Below are 10,764 nucleotides of genomic sequence, written 5' to 3' on the forward strand. Positions count from 1 at the left end.
AGATCCTACTGCAGACGTGTTGAATAAGGCACTAGTGGTGGGCCGCCGCAATGCCCTTACAAGATCTACCGGTGATACTGATGCACACTGAAGTTTAAGAACCACTGCTCTACGTTATAGCAACTTGGTAGCCTTGATTGCACATTGTAATCATCTGATCAACCTTTGGAAAATACTGATGCCTTGGTCCCACCCCTAGAATTTCTGATATAATTCATCTGAGGCATAGGCTTCAGACTTCTGAAGACCACCCCCTACCACTGTTTTGGGTGATTCTAGTATGTAGTGCATGTTGTGACTCCTGCCTTACAGGGTTGTAAGGATTAAGTGATTTAATATATCTTCGGTAACAGGCACACAGTCTTACGCACAGCAGACACTCAATACATGTAAGCTTACCTCAATAGAGAGTATCTTAATTTTATACTGTTTTCATTAAATTTTCAGATTGGAAGGAAATACACCAAAATATTAACAGTGGTTTTCTCTGAGTTAGTGGGATTGTTAGTGATTTTTATATTGTCTTTTTTATTCTTTTCTAAAATTTTCCAAAAGGTATTAACATATATTACCTTTTTTTTTTTTTTTTTTTTTTTTTTTGAGAGGGAGTCTTGCTCTGTCACCCAGGCTGGAGTGCAATGGCACAATCTCAGTTCACTGCAACATCTGCCTCCCAGGTTCAAGCAATCCTTCTGTCTCAGCCTCCCGAATAGCTGGGACTACAGGAGTATACCATCACACCTGGCTAATTTTTGTATTTTTAGTAGAGACAGGGTTTTGCCATGTTGGCCAGGCTGGTCTCGAATTCCTGACCTCAGGTGATCCACCGCTTCGGCCTCCCAAAGTTGCATTACGTTTATAATTACAAAAATAACACACAAAAATAAACACAACTAAATTTCAATAAATAATAGTCTTTAGACTATTACCTTATAAACCTGATCTTATAATTATCTTGTCTCTGTCAATTAATCAATGGGGAAATCACATTGTTTTCACCTTCTAGATGGAGAAACGGAATCATAGATGGACAGTCTACCTGAGTTTGTACTGGATTCTGCTGGTAAAGCCAAAATAGCTAATATGATAACTGCAACTCATTTATCTTCTCTATAACATCTCTCATATCCTTCAGAACCATATTCTTTCTGGGTATGACAAAAAATGGGGAACTGAAGGCTTCAGCACTGAAGCTGCTCAAGTTCATTCGATTCCTAAGAACCACCTTGAGCCCCTATCACCACACCAACTGGCTTATGTAATCCTCCTCTATAAAACAACCCCAGAAACTGCATTCGCACCTTGCTGTGAAAATCAAAGAGGCAGTCTTGAATTTTTTTGTTTTGTTGGTTTTGTTTTTGTTTTTGTTGAGATGGAGTCTTGCTTTGTTACCAGGCTGGAGTGCAGTGGCACCATCTCGGCTCACTACAACCTCCGCCTCCCAGGTTCAAGAAATTCTCCTGCCCCAGCCTCCCGCGTAACTGGGACTACAGGTGCGCACCGCCATTCCCGGCTAATTTTTTTTTTTTTTTTTGTATTTTAGTAGAGACGGGGTTTCACCATGTTACCCAGGCTGGTCTCAAACTCCTGAGCTCAGGCAATCTGCCCACCTCGGCCTCCCAAAGTGCTAGGATTATAGGTGTGAGCCACCGTGCCCAGCTGCAACTTGAATTTTAAAAAACCACTGAAGTATGTGGTGTCATGTGAAAAGCAGCAGTGAGGAAGTCTGAGTTTTGTTCTAGAGCAACAGCTACCATACATTCACAGGCACCACATTCACAGTGCCTTACTGTGTACCAGGCACCAGGCTAGGCATTTTACAAGCATTTATTAAGTAAGACTAGATTACAGCAGTGGTTCTCAAACTTTAGAGTGCATCAGAGTCACCTGGAGGGCTTGTTAAAACACGGATTGTGACTGGGTGTAATGGCTCATGCCTGTAATCCCAGCACTTTGGGAAGCTGAGGCAGGCAGATCACCTGAGGTCAGAAGTTCAAGACCAGCCTGGCCAACATGGCAAAACCCCTATCCCTACTAAAAATACAAAAATTAGCCTGGCATGGTGGCACACGCCTGTAGTCCCAGCTACTCAGGAGGCTGAGGCAGGAGAATCACTTGAACCTGGGAGGGAGACGTTGCAGTGAGCCAAGATCGTGTCACTGCTCTCCAGCCTGGGCAACAGAGTGAGATTCAGTCTCAAAAAAAAAAAAAAAAAAAAAAGAAAGAAAACAAAAAACACAGATTGCTAAGCCCCCACCCCCAAATTTCTGATTCAACATGTTTGAGATGAGGCCCAAGAATGTGCATTTCTTTTCTTTTCTGATTTTTTTTTTTTTTTTTTTTTTGAGATGGAATCTTGCTCTGTTGCCCAGGCTGGAGTGCAGTGGCACGATCTCAGCTCACTGCAACCTCTGCCTCCCGGGTTCAAGCGATTATCCTGCCTCAGCCTCCCAAGTAACTGGGACTACAAGCATGTGCCACCACACCTGGCTAATTTGTGTATTTTTAGTAGAGACGGGGTTTCACCACATTGGCCAGGCTGGTCTTGAACTCCTGACCTCATGATCCACCTGCCTCAGCCTCCTAAAGTGCTGGGATTACAGGCGTGAGTCACCGCACCTGGCCAAGAATGTGCACTTCTAACAAGTTTCCTGTTGATGCTGATGCTGCAACTCAACCACACTTTGAGGACCGCTGGATTAGATCATCCCTTCCAGCTCTCATATTCTGCTTGAACTCAAACCCCAATTCTTATCCTATGGCCGTACACTAAAACTTAGAACTAAATCCCAAAAACTCTCAATGTTCTTGTCACAATCCCCTATGACTTCCACTTAGTCCAAATGAGGGAGTTTGTGAATGTGAGAAGTTGCAAATGTGAATCCAGCAAAGTCAATGCACCAGCACCTAAGGCACCTGTGATGACCCTCTGTAGTTGGGAAGACCCAAACCAAGTTCCAGCCCCCAAGCACATACCAGTGTTTTGTTTTTTATGTTTTGTTTTGTTTTTGTTTTTTCTTTTGAGACAGAGTGTTTCTCTGTCACCCAGGCTGGAGTCCAATGGCACGCTCTCTGCTCACTGCAACCTCTGCCTCCAGGGTTCAAGCAATCCTCCTGCTTCAGCCTCCTGAGTAGCTGGAATTACAGGCACATGCCATCATATCTGGCTAATTTGTATTTGTATTTTTGGTAGAGAGGGGGTTTTGCCATGTTGCTCAGGCTGGTGTAGCTGGGCTCAAGAACTCCTGGGCTCAAGAGATCCACCCACCTCGGCCTCCCAAACTGCTGGGATTACAGGCGTGAGCCACTGAGCCCAGCCCCAGTTCTCTTAATAATAAAGTCCTGGTCATCAGAAGCAGGATCTCCAGTCAATCACAGACACAGCCAACAAATCACCCTCGATCGTCGTTTATGCATCTTTTCCTACACAAAGGTTGGTATCACATATTAAAGCCTTTTCCTTCTACCACCAATAGAGGGCCTGGCCTGCTATGAAAAAGAAGAGAAAGCATGATACTGGAATGTTATTAAGACCTTACAGTGCTTTAAAATTTACAAATACATTACAATAAGCATTGTTGCATTACGGATTCACAACAATACTCTGAAGTAAATATTATTATTCTGTGTTATAGCTGAGGAAACAAAGGCTCAGATAGACTTAGTGATTTGGCAAAAGCTCCAGAGTTAATGAGAAATAGAACTGGGACAACTAGAACCCAGTTTTCCTGCATTCCAGCCTAGACATATTTCCACTGTGTCTGGATCCAAAGTTCAAATTAAAATTTCTCTTCCTAACTCCCTCCATCCTTAGCATATTAGCAAGAATGAATCATTATGGGTAACTAGACGAAGAGCTCTAATTGCAGGTCTCTGAAAATGGAGATGTTTAATTACATAGTTACATATGTGATTTATCAACCAGTTTTGATCGTTGACAATTCTCTTTAAAGAATTCTTTTCCTCTAAAAATTAAAGTAATATATTTTTTAATCTCCCCTGGAATGCTTTGTTTTCATTCAAATAAAGAGGTGACTGTTTCTTATAAGTGTCATGATTTCTAGGCAATTGGTCTAATGTCAGACAGGCATGAATTCCCAGTAGATTTATCACGATCAGGTCTGAAACTGCAGAGGCTTTATCTAGAAACAATAATCATTTTCTGGACAAAGCTAAATCACAGGCATTTACTTGTCTGAAGTAAGACGAGTCATTCTTCGAGAAAGCCGAAATCTTTCATTCCTAATTCTCTTTGAGCAGGAATCTTCTCCAAACACTACCCACCTTGAAAGATGCTAACACAAATTTGGTTTTGCCCTAGAGAGGGAAAAGGTGAAGGGCCATTATGTCAAAAGAGCAGAAAATGTCAAGTTCCCAGTGTTACTGAGGCAGGCCAAGGATGAGGAATGAGCCTCTTGATGTTCATAAAAGCAATTGGGGCTTAGATCAGGATTAGGTCTCAAGGACATAACCAACTGCTGAAGCAGGCTGGAGCAATACTGTCAGTTTGCTTCTAAGTGCCCCAGGAGGCTCAGTTCCTGCTACACCTTTCTCCCAGGATCCAAGAGGGCTTGTCTCAACATTAAGACCTTCTGTTTTCTACTTTACTAGGTAACCATATGCGCTCGTGCTCAGAGACATCAACTTACTCATTAGAATAACATAGCTTGGCCAGGAACAGTGGCTGAATCCCAGAACTTTGGGAGGTTGAAGCCGGAAGACTGCTGAGTCCAGGCATTCAAGACCCACCTAGGTAAGACAGCAAGACCCCATCTCTGCAAAACAATTAAAAAATCAGCTGGGGCTGGGTGCAGTGGCTCATGGCTGTAATTCCAGCACTTTGGGAGGCTGAGCCAGGTGGATCATCTGAGGTCAGAAGTTCAAGACCAGCCTGACCAACATGGTGAAACCTCGTCTCCATGAAAAATACAAAAAATTAGCCAGGTGTAGTGGCGCACGCCTGTAATCCCAGTTACTTGGGAGGCTGAGGCAAGAGAATAGCTTGAACCTGGGAGGCGGAGGTTGCAGTGAGCCAGATTGCACCACTGCACTGCAGCATGGATGACAGAGTGAGACTCTGTCTCAAAAATAATAATAATAAAGCTGGGCACGGTGGTGAGCCCCTCCAGCTACTCAGGAGGCTAAAGTGGGAGGATCCTCTGAGCCCAGGAGTTTGAAGCCGCAGCAAGCTGTAATCATGCCACTGCACTCCAGTCTGGGTGATAGAGTGAGATCCTATTCCTTTTTTTAAAAAAAGGAGAACAACATAGCTTGTAAGTGGTAGAACCGAGATTCAAACCCAAATAGAATCTCATTCATTTATTTAGTCAATAAATAGTGATTAAAAGTCAGGCACCAAGCTAGGTTATGGGTACTATAAAATGAGCCTCAGAGTATAGTGAGGAAATAGAAAAGGGGCTATGGTTTCAGGCTCAAGAGGGGTTGGGGGCAGCCTGCAAGTCTTCATAGGAGATAAAATATGCAAGGGACATGAATACCAATTGCACTTTCTCATATTAAAGCCACTCCTGGATCCAGACACTCTCTGCTGGTGTAGAAAGCATTTTGTCCTGCCTTTCTCCCTCCTACTATGGCCTCCTCAAAGGAGGCCTGACTTGCCACAGCCCAGGCAGGGTTTCCTCTACCTGGGGTGAAAACTATACACCAAGCAGGAAGCAGGCCCTTGGACGGTTGGGTTGCTCTTCTACACTTCAGCTCACATTAGAGCAGTCACTTACTAATGGTACCCTATAAAGTAGCAATTTATCAAATAGTACTAATTTAGTACCTGGTCCTTGAAGAGTTAACACACCTCTCTCCAGAGGCGCGTAACTGACTCCTTGCCAAGACAATCTTAAAGGAGATCTGGTTCTGCACACTATAATTCTTCCAAGCTGCTCAAGGCTTCTCTGCTCTTATATGGGGCATCAAAAAGAGAGGTACGGGGTCCCCGGGGTCAAGAGGACTGAGTTCTAGCATAGACTCTGCCACTCGAGTCACTCTACAACAAATCTCTTCCCATCTCTGTGCCACTGTTTGCCCACATTTGAAATGAAGACAGTGAGACTGATTTCTTAGGGTCCTTCTGACAGTCTAGGACGATGCGTCTTCACTCTTTGGGGGTCATAAATCCTTTTAAGAATCTATGCTAAATGACCATCTCCCCACAAAATTGTGCCTATAATTTCAAAAAATTCATGGAACTTTTAAAGTTTAACCTAAGATTCTCTGTCCAATATGGGCTCTGAAGTCAGACAGGTCTGAGATTAAGCCCTGGAGATATTTCTCTCTCTCTCCTATGGGCAAGTCTCTTACCTTTAAGCCTCACTTAGAAAAATAACACCTGCCTTGCAATATTGTTGTGAGAATGAAAAATAATTATATACAAGTGTCTGGCCCATAGAAGGTGCTCGATAAATAGCAGCTAAGGAAAAAAAAGGTAATGGCACCTGTCATCAGCGCTCAGGGAATGTTAGTTTTCTTTCTTTCTCACAGTAACCAGCAGTTATCTGTGCACTTCAGGTGTTCCATAAATGTTACTGCTTGACTATCAAAGTTATCTTAAAATCCCCTTCTCTGTGAGGCTGCTCTAGTGATGGAGGATCTCTCTTTACATTCAGTTGGCCTACTGCAAGTCTCCAAACAGACACAGAAGTCTCTCCTTCTGTATCTCACAGAAGCACTGTCACATTAATAATCCAGAAATCAACACTGAAATTGTGATATACTCCACAACTCACAACTTTTAATGATCTCACCATATTTTCAAACATTTCACTAGACATTTCTTCAAGAGAAATAAAAATGGCAGCTCACTATGTTGAGCTTTTGCTATATGTCAAGCACTGATTAAATGAACACATTATTTCATTTAATCCTCTCAATAGCCCTCCAGACAACATAGTGTACAGTCTAAAAGTCTAGGAGTACATTCTCTAAAAGTTTGCTTGATACTGTCTCTGATTCAACTTTTAATAGCTATACAATCTTGGACAAATACAATTCCTCATCTGTAGAGTGGAGATAATTATAGAAATCATTTCTCAAGTAACTAGAGAATCAAGAACAAACTGGCTGGGCGCAGTGGCTCACGTCTGTAATCTCAGCACTTTGGGAGGCTGAGGTGGGTGGATCACAAGGTCAGGAGATTGAGACCATCCTGGCTAACACAGTGAAACCCCATCTCTATTAAAAATACAAAAAATTAGCCGGGCATGGTGGCAGGCGCCTGTAGTCCCAGCTACTTGGGAGGGTGAGGCAGGAGAATGGCATGAACCCGAAGGTGAAGCTTGCAGTGAGCTGAGATTGTGCCATTGCACTCAAGCCTAGGCAACAGAGCGAGACTCCATCTCAAAGAAAAAAGAAAAAGAATAAACTAAACCCAAAATTAGTAGAAGACACGATAAAGATCAGAGCAGAAATGAATGAAATTAAGACTAAAAAATATGGAAGATCAATGAAACGAAAAGTTGGTTTTTTGAAAAGATAAGCAAAAATTGACAAACCTTTAGGTAGAGAAAAAAAAGAGAAAAGACCCAAATAAATAAAATCAGAATCAAAATTGGAACCACAACAACTGAAAGCACAGAAACACAATCATTATAAGCTATTATGAATAACTATATGTCAACAAATTGGGAAACCTAGAAGAAATGGATAAATTCCCCTGGACACATACAACCTACCAAGACTGAACCATGAAGAAATAGAAAAACTCAACAAACCAGTAACAAGTAATGAGATGGAGGCCATAATAAAAAGTCTCCCATCAAAGAAAAGCCCTGAACCTGATGACTTCACTGCTGAGTTCTACCAAACATTTAAAGAACACCAGTTCTACTCAAACTCTTCCCAAAAAAATTAAAGAAGAAGGAATATTTCCAAATTCATTATATAATGCCAACATTACCTGGATATCAAAACCAGACAACAACACAATGAAAAAAGAAAACTAAAGGCCAATACCACTGATGAACATAGATGCAAAAATCCTCAGAAAAATACTAGCAAATTCAACAACAAATTCAACAACACATTAAAATGATCATTCACCATGATCAAGTGAGATTCCTCCTTGGAATACAAGGATGGTTCAACATACACAAAGTAATAAATGTGATACATCACATTAACAGAACCAAGAATAAAACCATATAATGATTTCCATAGGTGCTGAAAAAGCATTCAATAAAATCAACATCCCTTTATCATAAAAAATGCTCATTAAATTATATATAGCAGGAATATATCTCAAAATAATAAAGGCCGTATATGACAAACCTACAACTAACATACTGAATGAAGAACAATCGAAGGCCTTTCCTCTAAGATGTGGAACAAAACAAGGATGCCCACCTTCACCACTTTTATTCAACATAACACTAGAAGTCCTGGCTAGAGCAAATAGGAAAAAGAAAAAAAGAAGGGGTGTCCAAATTGGAAAAGAAGAAGTTAAACTATCCTTGTTTGCAGGCAACACTGATCTTATACTTAGAAAAACAAAAGATTCCACCAAAAGAACTGTTAAGACTAATATACAAATTCAATAAAGTCACAGCATACAAAATCAACACACAAAAATCAATAGCATTAATATGTGTCAACAATGAGCAATCTGAAATCAAGAAAGCAATCCCACTTATAATAGCAACAAAGAACATAAAATACCTAGTAATCAATTTAACCAAAGAAGTGAAAGATCTATACAAGGAAACATTGATGAAATAAATTGAAGAGGACACAAAAAATGAAAAGATACTCCATGCTCATGGGCTGGAAGAATTGATGGTGTTAAAATGACAATACTACCCAAAGCAATCTATAGATTCAATGCAATCCCTATCAAAATACCAATGATATTCTTCACAGACACAGAAAACAAAAATCCTAAAACTTATATGGAACCACAAAAGATTCCAAATAGCCAAAGCAATCCTTAGCAAAAAGAACAATGCTGGAGGCATCATACTATGTGACTTCAAAATTTGCCACAAAGCTATAGTAGCCAAGTCAGCATGGTACTGGCATAAAAACAGACACACAGACCAAGGAAACAGAATAAATAACCAAAATATAAATGCATGCATTTACAACCAACTCATCTTTGACAAAGGTGCCAAGAACATACACTGAAGAAAGGGCAGTCTCTTCAATAAACAGTGCTGGGAAAATTGAATAACCACATGCAGCCAAATGAAACTAGACCCTATCTCTCACCATACACAAAAATCAAATCAAAATGGATTGAAGACTTAAGTCTAAGACCTGAAATTATTAAACTACCAAAAGAAAAAGTTGTGGAAATGCTCCAGGGCATTTGTCTAGCAAAGATTTTTGTGGAAGACCTCAAAAGCAAAGGCAACCAAAGCAAAAATAGACAACGGAATTATATCAAGCTAAAAAGCTTCTGCACAGCAAAGGAAACAATTAAAGTAAAGAGACAACCCACAGAATGGGGGGAAATATTTGGAAACTGTCCATATGGCAAGGGATTAAAAACCAGACTATATAAGCAGCTCAAACAACTCAATAGGAAAACACACATACACACACACAAATAATCCGATTAAAAATGGGCAAAAGATCTGAATAGACGTTTCTCAACAGAAGACATACAAATGGCAAACAGGTATAGGAAGAAATGCTCAACATCCCTAATCATCAGAGAAATGCAAATCAACCACAATGAGATATAATCCATCTCAAAAAAAAAAAAAAAAAAACAGGCAATACTCGATGCTGGTGAGGATTTGGAGAAGGGGAACCCTCATACACAGGAGTGGGAAATGTAAATTAGTATAGTCACTATGAAAAAGAGTATGGAGGTTCTTCAAAAAACTAAAAATAGAACTACCATATGATCCAGCAATTCCAGTTCTGGTTATATATCCAAAAGAAAGGAAATCAATACATCGAAGGAAGGAATATCTGCACTCCCATGTTTTAGTGTAGCACTATTCAAAACAGCCAAAACATGGAATCAACTTAAGTACTTACCAACGAATGAACGGATAAAGAAAATGTGGTATACTTATAAGTGGGAGTTGAATGATGAGAACACACGGACACATGAGGGGAACAACACACACTGGGGCCTGTTGGAGGATAGGGACTGGGAGGAGGGAGAACATCAGGAAGAATAGCTAATAGATGCTGTGCTTTATACCTGGGTGGTGGGATGATCAGTGCAGCAAACCACCATGACATGCATTTACCTATGTAACAAACCCACACATCCTGCACATGTACCCCTGAACTTAAAATAAAAGTTGGAAATTAAAAATAAAATGTGACATATATACACAATGAAATATTATGTAGCCATAAAAAAGAATTAAATCCTGTCATTTGCAGCAACATGGGAGGAACTGATGGTCATTACGTTAAATGAAACAAGCTAAACACAGACAGACAAATATCACATGTTCTCATTCATATGTGGAATCTAAGAAAGTGAATCTCACGAAGATAGTGAGTAGACTGGTGGTTACCAGAGGTTAAGAAGGACAGGGGGAGGGAAGGATAAAAAGAAGTTGATTAATGAGTACAAGCATATGGTTTGACAATTAACAAAGTGAGAGACAACCCACAGAATGGGAGAAAATATTTGCAAACTGCCCATCTGACAAGAGATCAATAACCAAAATATATAAGAATCTCGAACAATTCTATAGAAAAAAAATGAATAATCTGACTTAAAAATGGGCAAAGGATTTCAATAGATGTTTCTCAAAAGAAGACATACAAATGACAAACATGCATATG

This window comes from Chlorocebus sabaeus, chromosome 9 (assembly GCF_047675955.1).
Source record: "Chlorocebus sabaeus isolate Y175 chromosome 9, mChlSab1.0.hap1, whole genome shotgun sequence".
NCBI lineage: Eukaryota > Metazoa > Chordata > Mammalia > Primates > Cercopithecidae > Chlorocebus > Chlorocebus sabaeus.